The 19,234-nt window shown below is 38.3% G+C and overlaps 1 long non-coding RNA gene across 1 annotated transcript in view; it reads right to left on the minus strand.

Moving 5' to 3' along the window:
- The window catches only part of LOC119707720, an 84,520-nt gene extending 67,430 nt beyond the window's left edge, over nucleotides 1-17,090 (minus strand). Inside the window, exons 1-2 of the long non-coding RNA XR_005258831.1 lie at nucleotides 16,102-17,090; nucleotides 15,863-15,947 (exon numbers count right to left, since the gene is read on the minus strand). This is a non-coding gene — a long non-coding RNA (uncharacterized LOC119707720). The remainder of the gene's footprint in view (nucleotides 1-15,862; nucleotides 15,948-16,101) is intronic.
- Nucleotides 17,091-19,234: the final 2,144 nt, after the last annotated feature.

Here is a 19,234-nt window from a genome sequence, read left to right on the forward strand (position 1 = left end):
ACCTCAGTATACAATATCACACTAAAACAAATTTAAGATTTCAGGCACCTATAAGCAGCTTCATATGTGTATACTTTGTGTTCATAGAATTGGCCAGCATGTGGATATTCCTTTCTAGTTCACCCAGAACATTTTACTCATGCTAAAAAATGGTATTTGTTTCACGTCTAGAAAATACACTTTTGGTTAAAATCATAAAAAGAGGAAAATTTCCAAATCACAATGCCTTTTCAAAACCCGATTTTTAAACTTTCTAAGTTTCAAAATCAAATATGCTAAATTGCCATTATTTTTCTTTTTAAAAATCTTTGGATAGGACCTAAAAATTATTACCTTCATGCCTCCTTAACCTGCATTTTTGGGCAGTTTTGCTACTCAAAAAAATGACCATAGTCTATAAGTCAACATCCCATACACAGGATTGCCACAGTCTACTTTAGTGCCCAGAAATAAGAGAACAGTCCAAAACTTTTAAATCAGATATAATAATATCTGATATAATAGGAAAAAAATTAGCATGTTTGTATTATTTCTTCACTCTTATCCCAAAAGAAGTGCTCATAAAGAATGAATATACTATTAGGAAATGTTATGCATTATGTTTCATTAAAAACTGATAATGAATTAAGAGATTGTGTAGTGAAATCTTTGGCAAAGTTTTTCTAAACAGGATTTACATAGTTTTAGGAAAATAAAAAAATAATACAAGCATAGCAATCAAATTATAGCAAGGGATAGTGTAGGAGAACCCATATACTTGAAATTATTTTTGTTCTTTGTGAGAAAGATGTTTATGGGAATATCCTCTAGTTTTGTTGTCAAGGAGTTTGGATTGCTTTGCAACACAACGTGTATGATACTGTGGGTTTTGGTGCACTGCTGTTATCCCTTACAAAAATGCAGCCCCAGTGTTCAAGCAATGGGAATGTGATGCCAGTATGACTTAAGACTCTTGTTCCTTGTTAAAGTTAACCCAATATGTTATCATTTAGGAGAAAAGCCTCTTCAGTGCCTAATAAACAAGGGTGAGTTTAAAAAAAACAACATAGCTTTCAATTTGAGAAGGAACTTTTACCTGCTTTGTGAGAAAGTATTTATTTAGGCTAAATAGCCTTCAGCCTTCTTCAGCTGCACTACAGATTCATATTTATATCATTATACAAAAATGCAAGATTGGAGTAATTATTAAACAGAAAATATGGAGGCTACATCCGCCTGTACTTCCCAGACAGAGGTTTTAAATCCTCTCCAAAAAAATGGTGTGCTTTGTTTCTCTCACACTACAGGAAGTTCAGTGATTGGTATGTTGTTACTACCAACTGTCACATTACCTAGAAGTTTTAAAATTAGACTAGATAGGAAAATAAAACTGACATAAAGAAGATACCTTGAAATTGCAAAGAGATATGGACTCTGTGATCTACCCAATGCTAATGATTGAAGGGACATCATTTTTAAAAGAAGAGCACTGCAAAGGATTTGAATGTTCTAGCGCTGCAAGACATGTCACAGACACTGAGTACAACCATGACTATTTTAATTCTTCTGACCTCAGTGACCCATCCAAGTATCACTGAGGAGGACATCTCTGAGGGTGTCCTCACCTTCATCATGTGCCCAGTCTCTCACAGAACGCACTGGCATGATTTCCTTCCTACAGCAATGTCCAGTTTGTTTTTCCAAGCTGCCTCTTCTCAGATTGCAGTAACTGACAAACCTTGCCTTGGGTAATTTTGTTTGCTGGATATGCTCTCTCCAGGACAGTTTCACTAGGAACCTTTCCAAGGATGTGTCAGCCTGAGTTTGCCTTGGATGTAGATGTTAAGTAACTATTTAAATCGCACCACCACAGCTGCTTATTCCTGTATCAGATTAATGAACACTGTGCACCTATCAGAGCACTATATCAATTCAAAACAAAAAAGAACTTGATCAACAGGATAATCATAAAGCAGAATTTTTTTCAGTGTTATAAAAGGGCAGTTAGGAGAAAAATGAGCAATGCTTTTAACTAAGCAAGGAGAAAAGAATTTGAACAATCTGTATGATTAGAGCACCAGTTTCAAACCCACGCAGGCAGACTGGTACAAACCTCTCCATGAATATCAGTGAGCAATTGAAACCTGCCTCTCAACAGAGATGGAAAATGCAAGATTACCCTTACTACAAAACTCTACTCTTTTAATAAACTAAGTTAATTTTAAACTGCACCTTACACTTAAAGGGTAGTTCTACTCACATTTTTACCCACAAGCAAACCAACAGTAAAGTTTTCCAGGGTCCTTATCCTTGGCCAACTGTTTTTTGTTCTTATTTGTGCTGTACAACTACCTGTATAGACCTGTTGTTTAATACCATATCAATTGAACAGTCAGAACTTCAAATATGGAATAGGAATGGTTTTCAACCTGAATAACTTCACTGATCAATTTATGGTCAGCCTCACATGGATTACCACAGTACAGCTGAAAGGAAAGAGTGAACAGCAGCACAAGTACAGGAACAACTGGTTACCACTTGATGAGAGCTGAAGGTGCATCAAGATGTTTCTAGCACTCTGGCTGTAGGTTAATGACAAAAGACCTTCACTGAAACAACACAGTTGTTCCCCTCTGCCCCTTTCTGTCATGCCAATGAAAGTATTTGCGGTGTTACACTGAGCAGATCAAAGAGCTGATCTGCATCAGGAGTAGCACCTTCACTCTGACAGGGTTTTTAGCACCACCAAGAAGGCAGAGCACTCCCATAAAGCTGTGTTTTCGTCAACATTCCCGTCTCATCAAATCATGCCCTCATTTCTGTGCATAAATGGACTTTCATGCAAAGGTCACATTTCACCATTTGTCATTAATGTGTATTGTGAATAAATTGGAATCAATATTATGGTAAAAATAGCTAACTGAGGAATCTATCCACAGAACAAATTTATTGGTAGACATGTTCAGTCTTTATTTCCCTTGTGAAATTACCAATACAAACACTGTTCATAAAAGGGCTCTGGTAAATTCATAAGTGGTAGTGAGCTTATTTATACTCTGTACCTAAGAACCAGTTTAAAGCTACATGTTCACTTTGAGCAGCACTGAGCAGACAAGGGCTAGGCACTGCATTTTAGTTATTAATTTGAACAGGTGTTAGTTAACTTCAACTTTAATGCTTCCATTTTACTGGCAATTGGCTGTGTCTCCTGGAGTGAAAAAATCCTAGTTACATCCACACATTCCTAATTCAGTTCGGCATACCATGCTTAGTTTGCTTGAAATGGGAAAGAAATTACATTTGCTATGTGTACTATGAATTTAGTACAACTGGTTCATTGGTGATGGTCCCTAGGGGGCAAAGAGAGATCATCAAAGCTAAAAGGACAAGATCAACATGCAGAATGTGTGTAATCCACACTGCTGTTGTCTACCAGTCTGTGTTATTAACTAGACACTGGAATTGAAATAAGAAATTATTTTCTACACAATGATAAGATAGAGAATAATTCTACAAGCAAATCTAAATTTAATCTTTCCACTAATTATCTTTGTTTTTAAAGGAGAAAATCCCCCATTTACTTAACAATCTCCATTTGTTATTTCATACTCAACTCTACATTTCTTTCAAAGCCCTACAGCTAGTTATAAATACAGCACTTCAGGTTCTCAGTACCAAGACTTCTCCAAACCTCTAAATCTCCTGATTTTTACATGCTGATACAGAAAGACAAGGGCTGTCCTTCTGTCTCATGCTGACACCTCAGTTTCATTAATCAGGGGATTTTGGCTGTGTAATTCTTCTCTGCCCTCTCTGTCAGTCATTTGTTTTGCTTAGCACTGGTGCTCTTTCCTACCCCACATGCAATGACACAATTATTTGCACAGGGTTTCCAGAGGTACACTGAGCTAAACTAATAGGTCCCTAAAACTATGAGCAGGAGGTCATGCTTCTGCTCTTTGTCTCCTACTAGCTCTGGTACTCACCAGACCCTCCATAGAGATAATTTAGTGTGCTAAAACGGTGGAGTAAATAACAAGGTTGGATAGTTTTCTGCTGCTCTACCTAGTGAGCTACAGCTGCTCAGGAAGGGTTTGACAAATATTGAAACTGTTGTCCAGGTGGGGGAGAGAGCCAGGGCAAAGCACAGCTCAGCTCAGGGAAGAAGTCCAAAACCTTTCCCCCTCCACAGAAGATGGTACCTTCTCCTGATCCCTTTTCATTTGCATTATTTTTAACCTTATCTGGTTGCCTGATCCAGTTCACAGTCCCCCAAACAGTTGTGTCAACAACTGAGTGAGTGACAGCCTGAGTGTAGAATTTCTTCCATCAGTTTCTCTCCAAAGGCCACATGATGTCTGAGCAGTATTTTGCTTCAGACATGTTTATTAGGTTTGTTTAAATCAGACCATGAGTGGAGGTGTTACCAGGCATGAAAGATAAGAATCTAGCACATTCAGTTTTTTTTTATAAAGGTTCTTCTAGTCCACTCTGCTCTACCGCAACAGGAAAAATAATATCAAGTATGGTGGGCAACTTTCGTATATTCCACAAACACCTTTGTTCTCACATTCGTCTTTCTACTTACCAGGGTTAGTCTCCACAGAAACTAGAGATGAGCTTGCACCCCTCATTATCCCTAATAAAGCTTCATAACTACTCACTAAGATATAAAGGATTTGCACTGAAGCTGTTAAGAAAATTCAGAGTTTATCTCATTAATTTTTTCGAATGAGGTAAATCTGATCAGCAAGAGATATATTACCAATAAACTGGCTCCTATACTTGTTTAAGAGCTACTTAGCTCCAGGAATGCATTTCAGAAAAGCACTTCTAGAAAATCATATATAGTGATAGGCTGCATTTCACAATAGCAATTACGTTTGATTCTGTACTTTGGTTGATCATCAAAGCTGCAGAATAACAGGAGTAAATTGACCTGACTAGGACCTTCTATAAGACTTCTGAATAGGATGCTTCAGACAAAGTGCAGCTGAGTTTGGGTGGCAACTCAACTGACATTTAGGAAAATGCCTCTAAGACCAGCCATCAGGACTCCAGTTGTACATTCTGCAAAACTTTCTGTCCAATAGATTTATCAGCTTTGTGTAGTGGCTAGACAAAGAGGTTCATAACTTCACACTGACATGGAGTTAACTATTAGAGTGCTGTCTGTGACATTTGTTAATCTGTTCCAAATACAGCAAAGGGTTTCTTTGGTGCCTTTTACTTGACTGATGCACCTTGCTCAATGTTGGGAGAAATTTCAGGTTAGTCTGGAAAACACTAGGCATTTGCATTCCCACGAGGTGAAACCCTTGACCATGGATCATGGACCCAGTGTATTCAGCAGAATCAAATCTCTACTCAGCACTTCTAAACTATCCATCTCCCATCAAGCTGCAACATGCTGCCAGTGGCAAGTAGAATTTCCATCTTTCAAAGGCAGCAGGAGAGCAAGAAAATGAAATATAAGGTGGACTTTCCCTACAGACACTATTACAGTGTTTTGTTTCATCTCCAACCTGTTGAAAGCAGAGCAAAACTATAAATATACAGAAGAAGCCATCTTCTCTCAAAAACTTCAATGCACTAAAAGATCAGATCTTCTTAATGTAAAGCCTGTAATTTCATTTTTTCAAAATATACCCACTTTAACATTCATTGCCACAAGTGTAAAGATCTCTGTGAGAGTAATGTGAATATCGTTTTTGAAAAGAAGAACCAATGGCCTGCACGTGAGATTGTAAAACAGAGTCACAGCTTAATCTAAACTCTATTGCTACATTTTTCCTGTTTCATTTTCTCTGACCTGTAAAACCTAAGCATACCTGGATCTACAGTCAGTCAAAATCACCTGAAAATTCAGGCTGAGTACCCAGATAGACTGTACAAAGTGATCCCTTCTAAAGCAAGGTAGGGATTGGTAATGTTGGGTCACTTGGCTACATACAAATTCTCAAGCAAGTCTGATGCTACAAAAGTTTTAGAAAAAAGTTAGTGAAACATTTGAAGAGTAAACTCAAAATAAAAAAAAAATTTAAAAGTACAGTCTTACACTGAGACTGAGTCCTCTGGATCTCGGACTGCCCAGCCCAGAGGGCACAGCAACAGCTGAGGTGCAGCTGTCACTCAACAAAGTGATCAGAATGCAGACTGATAGCAGACCCTATGTGACCCTTACACTTTATCCTGTCAGGGTTTCACAGATTTTAGTGCTCATGGATGCAGGATTTCTGAGAAGCTGAGAATATTATCAGATATTCATTCCAACTGGGAGAGCTATACCTATATATCTACATCTAATCTGTATCTATATAATCTATATCTATATCTATAAATATTTAAATATAGGTATAAATATAGCTATTGATATGGCTATTTCACTTCCAGGTCTGCTTTATCTTTCAGGTGGAAGTGCTGATCCTCCCCTTTCCTGTCCTTAACCCACCCCTGCTTTAGCTCCTTTTAAGCAATAAAGCCAGTCCAATAAGCCTCCTTACTGCTTAGTGCCTCTGTGAACATTTTAGTTAGACTTGCAAATGTTGCTAAACATGATCCTCAACTCTCACAAGACTTTTCCTCACTAAATTACTGACATTCACCTAGTTGACATGTTCTTCAGCAGAATACCAACACAGCCATAGTAGCCAATGATCCTGAGGAAACAGCATCCAACCATTCCTCTAGGCAGCGTAAAATTCACAGTCACAGCCACCCAAACAAAAAAATCCACCATGACCACAAGGATATAGCTAACAAGCAGCCCAACATCCACCTAATTTCTGTAAGGCATGGTATCTAGAAAAAGCATGACTTGGGTCATACATCTATATGCCTAAGAGATCAGGGAGCAAGAAAGCATTTTGTACTACTTAGCCCAGACTAGAAAAGGATATTCCTAAGAGTACACTTGCTATTTTCCACTCTTTGATCCTACGAACAGTATCCAGTGGGATGATGGAGTTAAAAAAGTGTGGCTGTTGTTCTCCTCTACTATCTCAGCTCACAATACTCTGGCACTGGCGAGCACTATGTGCAGAAGGAGGAGCAGAGGCTGGATACCAAAAAAACTTTCAGAGTTTACAGTTTTTCCCTTCCTGTGATTTAAAAAGAAACTCAGGCAAGTGCACTTGTATTTGTTGCTGCCTATTAACAAACGCTATTTTTTCATCATACAGTATAGTATCTCTGTGGTAACTCCAGAGAAAATTCGTAGTTGTTCTTAGTAAAAATACATTTGGGTTTTTTGGTCTATATAGTCACTGAAATTAACCAGGTATGTTCTGCACCTTTTCATCTATTTGCTACTGAATAAGTAGCAATCTCACATGGAGAGGTTGTTAAAAATTTTTTAGCAGAGGATTCAGTTTTGTTTTGTCAGAGATTTGCAAAACTCTTGTCAAAATCATGTTACTCCTGCTTTGACTGGATATAATGATGTTTTCACAAGGGCAAAGTTTAGATAGACAAAGAGATAAAAATATAAGGTCACTTAAGTGAGGCAATCTGAGCTGGAATGTACATTTTGAATGTACAAATCTGTAGACTTTTTACAAGGCTTTCCCCTTAGCCCTGCACAGCTCTTCAAACAGAAAATATCAGCTGGTGACTGAAGCAGAGACCAGAGTCAGCTTTTATTTTTGGCATGGATACAGATTTGTTGTGTGACCTTGATCAAGCAGTTTAACCTCTGCATTTCCTTATTAGTAAACAGGAATAATCACCGTCCCTGACCTCATAGGCTTAATTTGTGAATACTTGTAAAGAGCCTTGAGATCCTTGCCTGTATGTTGCTATAGGAACAAGAAGCAAACCTACAATACAATCGTGTATGATGCTTTCATGATCCCAGTCACAGCAGCACTCAAGCACTTCAGCCTTTCATTTTAATTTGCAGTAATACCATTATTGGGAGTGAAATAGCAGCAATGTTCTATTTCATCCAGTTTTGGAGCTGAGGAAATTAAGTACAGACAATACAGTGACCTCAAAATTGTGTTTTGGTTTAACTTTCAAATTCAGTCATACACATGAGGTAGATATAGGGAAGACTGAGGAAAGGAGACTCAGACCTACATTTCCCTTAACATGGATCCAAGTGTACACATGTACAGATCATATAGGCAGGATGTCCGTGCTGCACTTAGCTGGACATCAAGATTTATCTGCCCTTCTTGCAAGATAGCTGCTAAGCACTTCTTAATAGACTTAAGACATACATTGTAAAAGCAATGATAGCAGTTTTGGACAGCCTAGGAGACCCACACACACTAATCAAAAGGTAACAACTTGGCTTCATGGAAACTGGTGAGTGATCAGTCAGTAGTCCAGTTCACTGGGCATAGCATAGGCACAAACACGGGAACTTCTCACTCTGCATCAGTCAGTGGCATAACTCACACTGACAGCAGGCAGTAAAGGTTCAGTGACTAAATGACCAAAGAATCAAAGAAGGAAAACTGCAGCAGATCTGTTATATATCACATTAATCCTCTGCCCAACCAGTCTATTCTATGAGTGTCACTGGGAGCTGGAATTAACACATGCATTTTCTTTTATATGTTGAAGTGTGTGATAAGATTTCTGCAATAAAGTTTGTTTACTGACAAGCTTCTTTTGTTGCTTCTTCCCCAGTCACCAACACTGCAGGCAGACAGTTTAATCACAACACTGCAGCCTGGGAAGTGCTGAAATATCTGTGCTCTAAGCCTGCTTTACAATCTACTAACACGGCACGTGGCTAAATCATCATATGACTTAACCTACTGACATAAAAGCCAGTATGGAATTTATATGGTGAAAGAATGCTTAAGCATAAAAGAATTTATACAGCAAATCATTTCAACTGATGCAGATTCAGCCACTCACTCACTGTCAAGATGCACAAGACTACATCTGCTGCTACAAGAGTCAACTTTGAAGAGATAGTCTTATGTCATTAGTTTGTATCACAGTCAGCAAGTGTTCCCTATGGCTGAAAAATAGTTTCTGAATCAAGATGATCATAAAGTACAAGATTCTGGAGTTAAACCACTGTAGGACATGGGATAAAAGAAAGGAAGAAGTAATTTATCTTAAAAATATATGTTATTATAAGTTTATAATGTTTTCTTACAACACTTATAGAAAAGTTTTGAACTATTTTCCATTTCATTTTTTAAATGAAACTGTGGATTAAACCTCCCTCATAAAGCCTTCATAAATGTTTTTTCTACAGTGCTGCAACACAAGCATTCGACCTAATGCTCCTTTTTTCTTAGATTAGACACACAAAACCTTGGCAGCAGTTTCTGGACACCAGTATAAACAGCTGGGTTCCCTGTGGACCCAAAGATACACTTTAGAAAAAAAAGAGTCTATTGAAGACAGTTTTCTTTAAGGCCCTGATCGAAATGCTCATCCTGAATATCCCACTGGTGACATAGAAGCCATGCACATTACATGCACCTTATAAAAAGGTATTTCTGGAAGCCCAACTAAATGTGACAAAGCAGCTCTTAGTATTATTTTGAGTGTCTCCCAAGACTAAGATTTGCACAAAATTATGATCTTCAGTACCTTTGCGAAGGAAGAGTGCAAATAACATGTTAGCAGCCAAACCTTGTTTATTAGCAGGAGAATTCAGTAGGTTTAGCTGGCAAACTGCTGCAGACTTGGTTAACACAGCTGGGATACTGTATGAAATCTCTGTGCTGTAGAGTAGCATTGTATGAATCAGCAAACACAGAGGAATAATCACATTGGTATGACATGTATAGGAGTCACTGTTGGTCATTTTATATCAGGCACTATATATTTGCTGGTTTTCATGGCTTGAGTTAGAGTAATCCACAAGCCGAGATTAAAATAGATAACAAAATACTGTTCCTTTAGTCAGGTAGTCTTGACTACTTTCCTCTCATCAAGGGAAAAGCAGGGCAGAATCAGAGATCAGATCTTCTTCATTTGATCCTACATAAGAAAGGAGAAAAGGGATTAATGAAAAGAGGCTATAAGCTCTCCTGTTGGGATTTTGCCAGGTATTTCTCCCACATGAACAATTAATGGAAAGACCAATATCCTGAAAAGTCATAGCCTGGCTTCCACTTTTTCCACTCCTGCTTATAAAACCTTTCTATAACCACCACAGGTTGTCTGTGACTGACCCTATGCTTTTAGCATGGGATGGGACTTCCTCTTTTCCATCTTTCTTTTCCAGGCTGCTTCTGACAAACTCTGAGTACTTGGTCTCTTTGACGCTGGTAATTATCCCATCAATCCCGGTTACAATATGTCAGCTGGAGGCTAGAATAAAAGCAATAACTAACTGTAGAAAAGCCCTATAAAAATGTTATAGGCTACTGGTCTCAGATTATCTCAGCTTTTACGTGTTCTAGAAGGTGGAAGTACTCATTTCTGCTATGCCCTACTGCCCTCTTTTCACTCTTTAGGCTTTCTAAAGCCTAGACTCATGTTCACATTTTTAAAGGTTTCATGCAAGTTGCTTGTGAAAGCTGCCATATTATCACCTACTTCCTGGCAAAGCTGCAAAAGCCAGCAAAGCTGTTATTATTATCACTCCTCACATAGTTAAGATGCAATAACAGTGCAAATAGCAAAGCAAGAGAATGTTTTAAAGAAAAAATATTGTCCATTAAAATTTTATTTACGGTAAGCCGGGCTTTATATTCTTACAGAAAAAACTGCTGAGAACTGGAGTGCCTCCATGTTCCCCAGCAAAGTTACGTGTCCGTTGAATGGGTGAGGAAGGAACAGGAAAGGATGATGAAGATAGGGCAGTGCAGAGCAGTCCCCAGGGAGACAGAGAAGCTGAATGGCACTCTAGTCGCCGGTGTGTACAAACACCCTTTCTCCTTTGGAAATCCAGACAGAACATGAGCTAGTCCTGCTTCCTGCTCTAGAACTTCTGCTCCTCAGCTGAATGGCACAGCTCTTGCTTTTCACACTGGCAAGAGGTCAGTCATCACATAAGCACTGCCAAGTGTTATAATTACTGTGTTCACATGGTCACTGTGTCTTATTGCCCAGTTATTTCATAACTGAGTGCTAAGTACTGCACCAGCTCCAAGCACACAGCTCTCACTGACTTCTAGGGCTCCCTTTACACATAGGTCTGTTGGAATCAATGTTTTTCATGACTTTATTTACTTGACCTGTCAATATTTTGGAGAACATAATGGTGCTTTGGAACGATTGTGTATTTGCCTTGTCTACGCATTGAAGCTGTACTTACACGTGTATCTCTTGCAGAATTCATTCATGAGGAAAACCATACAAGTTTACAAGTTAATAATCTCCATGAATGTCAAAATCCAGGGCAGATGTGCATTGTGTTGGCAGTGCTGCAAACTGGGCTGTTTTAGTATTAACAGTAAATTTCCTAGCCTCAGTAAGAATTTTAGTAGGTTTTGCAGCAGGTTAACAACTAGCAAATGGATATTTGCTATAAGTAATGCAAAGCACAGGAAAAAAGGTGCAATTATTAAGAAAACAGTAGCTTGAGTTTTCAATTCATAGGAAGACTCCAGTGCTTTCTTTTAGATTTACACTTCCGAGTAAAACAGATATCTCACCTTTGTTAGAAAGAACAGCAATTTCCAGAACCTACTGATCAGCACATTTTAGATCCCAAATACTCCAAACCAACACCAAGTAAGATTTTGTTATGGCTGCTAGCTGTAGAATGTGACTGAGTAGTTCACACTACATGGGTTCCAGCTTCAGCTACATAATTAATGAGGCAATATTTAGGTGCATAGAGCAAGGTGGCAAAGTATCTTCAGCTGCTCCAGCTCACCATCTGGTACATAAACAAAACCAGCCTTGAACCAGACTCTCTACTGGGATGACTGACATGCAGACACACATTCTGCCATCCTGGTTTTGGGGATAGGAACTTCTGGAAAGGGGAACATGAACACCTGAGAAAGAGTTTTTTCTCAGAACGTGGGCTATTTTCTTCATCCATTTTAGGAAGATAAAAAGCAGTGAGATCCTTATGGTGATTTCTGAGATAGCCACCCCACATCAGTCACTGGTGATAGCCAAGAGGAAGGAGCCACTCTTCTGGACTTATGTTTCATCAGACACTAGTATTCTGTGATCATTCCCCTTCCCTCATTTTCTTCTGGTTATAAATTATGAGATATAAAGCATGTGTAAGCTATGTAACATTCTGCCTCTCTTGTCTGTCCCTGTAACTGCCCCTTCAGCTATCCCCAAATTTTCTTCTTGTGGTTGTTTATAGAGTGCAAGTAGAAAGTAGGTCAGACAAATGGAGACTGTCAGATGACTAGTTTCAATTTATGGACATGTTGTTGTCTCTGTAGAACCATAGCGTTGTTGTTACAAATCCCTAAAAGTTTGTTTTAGCTGAAAGGCTATTAGACTTACTTCACCAGCAAAGGAGAAGGCTTTCTGCAGGAATTTCATCTGATTAAGTCAACAGAACTCTGCCTGCAGAGCACAGCTTCCAAACATTTGCCTTCATTTTTGTGTAATTTATTCTTTACCTTTTCCTGCTCATAATGGAAACACTACGAAAAGCCTAAACAATTTAACAACTGGGGTTTATTTTCCTTTTTACCCCTCACTTTGCCCACACACTCCAACACCAAAATCTCAATTAGTCATGATAGTTTAGAATCATAACCAGCCTTGGAAACATGTCTTTCATGTACTGATATGCTTCATACAGCCACGTGACAGTGTCCCACCATGCAATGAGGAGTGCACACCACAATGGCTGCTGCTAATGGCAGGGAAAGGGAGTACAATTTACAGCTCTTCTAACTCCTCCAGCAAAGACAGCACCAGTCAGTTACTGTGGCAAATAAAATATTCTGACAGAAGTATGATTGAAGTTGACAATAGTCCCACAAATGTCAGCAGAGTTTCCAATAGTGTTGACAGTTTTAGTGAATTCACGGCAATGCAAGCAGTAACTGCTCCATTAGTCCTATGGTCTGGTAAGGCCAGAATGACAGTTTTAGTGTTTTGTTTAATTTTATTGTCAAGTCACCTGTCAGAACAACTGACTGCTGCCTCTAGACTCCTGTTACCTGTGTGAAACATGGTACACTAAATAACACTATATAACCATGGTACCACTAAATAACCACAAGCTGGTACTTTCTTAGACTGTTTTAATACATATTACAGCAGCAACCTAAAGCAGTGCTTCTACTTTAGTCTCAACAAAACCCTAACCAGATTTATTGGCTTAAACAAAAGAATAACCAATTCCTCTTGTTCTCAAAAAAACCTGACAACACAGCAGAGCAGAAGTGCAGAGAAAAGAAAGTTCTGAGAGGCCAATAAACATACCAGTGGTAAAATCTTAATACTACTAAAATCCATGGTAGTTTTGCTATGAATTCAGAAAGACCAAAACTTCACTTTGTATGTTTGCTTTTGTGTTGCTCAGTGAAACAAATAGAAGATATGGTGGTCATCGTTTCTCCCATTCATATGGAAGCCCTTCAGTGGTGGGGCTTTATGGGAGTATACCATTAGATTGGGACTACAAGTGGGTAGACATCAAAGTATAAATTTTTCTAATAATCTGGCCCATTCCCTTTGGAAAGGTGCCTCAGGAAATGTTTTAAGTGACAGAATACAGAGCAGCCTTTAAACTAGATGAAAACTGGGGAGGGAGGGAATGGAAAACTGGACCCCTCCCTATCAATATTGCCCACATTATGCCTACTGGAAAGGCTTACATTTCCCACTATTTGTTTTCTGTAGATATATTCCTATATTTGAATGCATTGGAAAATCTTGCCCTAAGAAATAAGGTCTCTCCCTTTTTTCAAGAGGATACTGAAATGTGGACAGTGGCTACTACTTAGAATTTCTTACTGTAAAAATGTACAACTTTAACTACCAAGGGCAGGATCCCTCGGTCCTTATGAATCTGTCTCACCAGGTGGAAGCTGGGTGTCCATTCTCACCAGCTGCGTAGGAACTCAGTAACAGGGGAAAAAGTTCTGTGATTTAAATGGGGTAATTCCTCCTATCATAAAATACACTTCTAAAAGAAATGAGATTTCTTGAGGGAAATTGGCATTAAGCAGCCTTTCTCTTAAATGGCATTAAGCAGCCTTTCTCTTAAAAATATTTTAAAGCAAATGCTGCTGTGAATAATCTCATTAATTCTTGGATTCAAGTAATTCATGGATCTAAATAAGAACATGAAAATGAGTGCATTATTACCACATCTGAAAAAAAAAGTTCTAAAACTGTTAAGCTGGAACTACTTTCCTTTGCAACAGAAACTTACAAGGGTTTCAGCTCATAAACTGATGTACCTGACAGCTTTTGCATCTTATGCTTTACCATGACACCTGGATATTTCTAGTTTAGCGTATCTATGTGTTCACCATGAAAGAGCTGAAAGTCTCAAGAGACCTTCCAAATTCATAAGGCCTTCTTAGTCAGCTAGTTAGATTATTAGTCATGTGCCTTCTGAAGCTATTAAACTTCAGTTGTTAGATTTTCAATACTTTTCATTTAGTGCTTCCTTCCTGAACACAAGTATTGTTGTATTTGCTGGGTTTCCCAGACGAAGGGAGGAATGATGAATCTGACTCCATGTTTTCAGAAGGCTGATTTATTATCTTATGATATTGTATTATATTAAAGAATACTATAAGAAACTATACTAAAGAATAGAGAAAGGATACAGACAGAAGGCTAGAAAGATCTAATGAAACTTGTGACTCTCTCTCCAGAGTTTGACACAGCTTGACCGTGATTGGTCATTAAGTCAAAATAACTCACAGCAGAAACCAATGAAACAAACACCTCTTGGATAAACAATCTCCAAACACATTCCAAAGCAGCAAAACACAGGACAAGCAAGTAATATTGTTTTCTTTTTTTTTCTCTGAGGCTTCTCAGCTTCCCAGGAGCAAAGTCCGGGGTAAAGGGATTTTTCCAGAAAATATGATGGTGACACCAATATTTTTACTATTCCAAGGCAACAAATCCAGATCTCTTTAGAAAGTACATGGCTAATTGTAAGAAATTCAATGAGTGCCACAGTCTTAGAGTTAATAGCTTACTTATTTTGCAGCAGCCACCAGTTCCATACACATAGCTTCAAAACTTCATTCCATCATGTTGTTTCTAATTACTATTTCTCATCACTAATGTAAGTGATATGACTTTGCTGATACATTATTTCAATCTTCATCTAGTTTTATGCCATTGGAACTTGGACATCCCTCCATAAAATTTTGGAGACAAAAAAATTGTAAAACATGCCAGCTATGTTAGGTATCTCAAGGTTATAGGAAAAGATTGTGACCACAAGGGAAGCCCATTTTTCTTGGTGCTATCCAGACTAACAGGGCATGCTTACATCTCCAGCAAGGCATGACTGTATTCTATCAAGGTATACTTTACATAGTTGTATTGCAGGCAGAAATGAAGCTACAGAAGTGAAGCTACAGAACTTGGCACAGACTGCAAAGCCTGCCTGAAAAGCAAATTCAGAAAGTTAATCTGTGCCTGAATTCTTTGCTGCTGAATCTATACTGATAAGGGTATTTGACTAATGTTAATTAATTTAAAGCTAATTTAAGTATTTCTATGTAAGATGAAGTCATAATGTGATTGCTATATAAATATCTCTGTAGTAAGATATGGTATTTTCTTGCAGTTGCCAGCATTAAAGAAGGGTAATAATGTCATGAGAAAACAGGGACACAGTGAAGACAGGTGGCTTCTTTAATTTCCTGCTGAAAATGGTATCCATCTATGGACACAAACCACCTGCCATGAACTACAGGGAATGGCTACAGAAACAGATAATTTCCAAATTTAGTCTCTAGATATTTCAGAAGAAGCATGTGTGGTTTAAGACAGCCCAACATACCTTGCTTTCCTTTATCAGCAGTGTCAGTTTCCTGTCAACTTCTTGTCAACTTCACTTCCCAAATTCACCCTCCTATTTCCTCAGTCTGAAAAACAAAAATAACAACAACTCAAAAGTTAGCAGAAGAAAGGGTGGCAATAGTGCTAATGATATTTATTGTCTTTTCAACTCACTTTAAGGGCTATGAAAGCCACATAGAAGAGTTATTTCTCTAAAAGATCAACTTACTACCAACAAACCTGAACTGCTGACTGCTGTTGGAACATGACATCAGACCTTCAGCACCAGGAAGGGATGACATTAAGCAGCCACTGACCAATAGGTTGAAATATACACAGAAGGTCTGCTACACTGATGCTGTTATACAGTCCTCTGGATTTCTTGTTTCCAAACAATCTCCTGATACATTTAACATCAGTCTACAGTGGTCAGTTTTTTAGCTCAAGCTGGGAACCGAAAAAGAAAACAAAGATGACAAAATTGTAAATACACAACAAATTTAAAAATGTAACTTCTGAGGCTCCTTTGCTTCTTGCTTTTTTGTCAAGTACTTTAGCTGACTTAAAAAGTGATAACCAACTCTACAACTGGAATAGTAACACCTCAGCCTTGAAAAACAAACCATTGAAAGTAAAACTGAAATCAATTTTAAAGGACAGACTGAAAGGAATTTTTTCAATAGCAAGCTCACAAGCAGCTTGAAAGGAAAAGCAAATAAAAGAGGACAGAAAAATGTCCAAAATTCATGTAATACAATGTTCTGATTTAACAGTAGGTTGGCTACTTGTGCTGGTTACTCGGTTCTCAAAGGTAGGACAAACTCTTGGACAAGTCCTGTACAGTGAAAACATGACAATTAATGTCTAAACATACAGTTCTAATGTTTAAGTCTAGAAACTAGATGCTAACTGTCTATACATGGGAACTCAAATCTAGGAGCTTATATTCAGATACAGACAGCAAAGTTCTTCATGGTCTGTTATGCAATCTGCTGTAGACTCCTGTGTACCACTACAGTAACTCAGTAAGGTGACAGGGAAGAAACCGGCTTATTTGGCCATTAAGTTTCCAAACTTGCTCCTACTGCCACAGCCCTAAATCCCATTGACTTTTGCTTGGAACTGGATTCAAAGACCCTAAAAATCAGCTGCAATTAGGCTCAGCCACAAATTAAGCAGAAGTGTTTAATTCCCTCTCTGAACTGCTGAAGTTATCTCACATCAGATGATTAAGTCACATAATTTAAAAATAAATATAGGATGCTTTTAAGTTATTTTATCATTTGAAGACCTCATTGGTAGTAGAAAGGAATAGAAGCAGGACAGAAGGTAATGATAATCTAAGAATAACATTCCAATACAATTAATTTACCCCAAAATCCCAAAACTGCTCTCAATCTTTGCTCCACCCAGCCTATACTTGTGCTTAAGATTATTAAGGTCCCAGGTGTCGGACCTTGCCCTTGCTGAACTCTATAAGGTTCACATGGACCCACTTCTCAGGCCTGTCCAGATCCCTCTGGATGGCATCCCTTCCCTCAAGCATTTCAGCTGCACCACAAAGCTCAGAGTCACCAGCAAGCTTGCACTTGGATCCCACTGTCCATGTCTCTGAGAAAGGTGTTAAACAGCACCAGTCCCAATAATGATCCCTGAGGAACATCACTGGTCTCAACTTGGACATTGAGCAGTTGACCACAACTCTTTGAATGCGATCACTGAAAGGAAATAGAAAAAAAACACAAAAGATGTGTTCAAGAATTGAAATTCAGTGCTTCAGAAACTAACCACAGCACAGTGTGGCTGTTCAAATCCTGGAAACAGAGATGATCAGCGAGCTGCATCTTCTCCAAAAATATCCACTGTGTATCTAACAATGTGAAGACTACTTTCCTAATAAGCTCAAAAAACTTAATACACGAAGAAAGGCTGAAACACTGAAAACTTTAGGCATGGATGAGTTTGACACTTTATTCTAGAACAATCATTAGACAACAAAGAACTCTTAACCAGGAAAAATGACAGCCAGCAGAAGCCTGTGTGCATTCCTGCTCTGCTTCCAATTCCCATGAGAACATGGGAAAAAACTGGAGAAGTTAAAACCGTTCCCCCAAGCAACCTAAGTTCTCTTTTGGCCTGCTGTTACTACAATAAAAGCAAACCTATTACAAGCAAATTTAGTCAGCTATGGCATGGATTTTTAGAGCTGAAAGAGTCCTCTCCAGCTCCCTTTAAAATCAATTAAGAAAACAGGTATTTAACAAATCATTTATCTGTTTTATTTTAGGCAGTGGCATCGGGATGAGAAAAATTGTTGCAAAATTAAAACAACAAGCCCTATAAATTTCCCTATTTCCCTCTACACACAATAAATGAAGTCCAGATGAGAAAATGCCTGTGTTTAGTAAAACAAATCCCACCCAGTAAGCCTGTGGCATACAGAAACTTCTCCCAGAAACCTTTTGTTATAGCTATTACAGTTTCCATCATTTCCAGACTATCAGGCAACAATGGTGTCTTCATGGCGATCTCTAGATCTGCAATGGAATCACAGACATTCAAAGCTCTTCCAGGATTTCTAAGCCATCAGATCCTACTGTGTGAACTGTATGGGTCTGAGGACTACACCTTATCATGTAAATACCCTACATGATAAACAGGAAAGAAATAGACCAGAGAAACTCTTTTTTCCTACATTGGCTACATAAACTCCCTCCCTCCCATTGCAGAGACTTAGGACAAAACCTGAAAGACTGAAAACTGCAAGATATGCTAAAATTTTTTTTTAAATTATATTAAGCTGCATTCTTGATCAGAAAAGCATAATACTAGGAACCCAGAATCTACAACACAGCATGAAAAATAATCTTTGGTTGAAGACCTACATAATCTTCCTAACTCCATTTTTATAGCAGTATTGAACATCGATGGAGGAGATTTGCTATTAATCCTACTCAGCAGCAGCTATAGATGCCAAGGTGAGCATTGTTCATATTGTAAGCTAAGCTTGATAACAGTTCTATATCTGAAAATCCAGCTTTATTTATTATTTTATTTTTAAAAATCTGCACATATGATAGAAAAAAGTCACTGTTTGGATAGGGCATGCCATCACAATGCTCTTTTATGCTCCCTCAAACAACTGGTACCCAGAGCAGGTAGAACTGGCTTATCTCTGACTCCAACAATTACTACAAACACCTTATTTTTTCACCTGAATGGGTCCCCAAAGGACATAATAGTTGCAGAAATCACATGGTATACAAGTAGCATTCACCATCAGAACCATTTCACCTGTAGAAAACCTGACCTCTTATTAGATTTTGTTATAGAACAAAGTCCTGTCCATCCTACAACAGACAAAACCACTGTT

This window comes from Motacilla alba, chromosome 1A (genome assembly GCF_015832195.1).
Source record: "Motacilla alba alba isolate MOTALB_02 chromosome 1A, Motacilla_alba_V1.0_pri, whole genome shotgun sequence".
NCBI classification, from domain to species: Eukaryota; Metazoa; Chordata; class Aves; order Passeriformes; family Motacillidae; genus Motacilla; species Motacilla alba.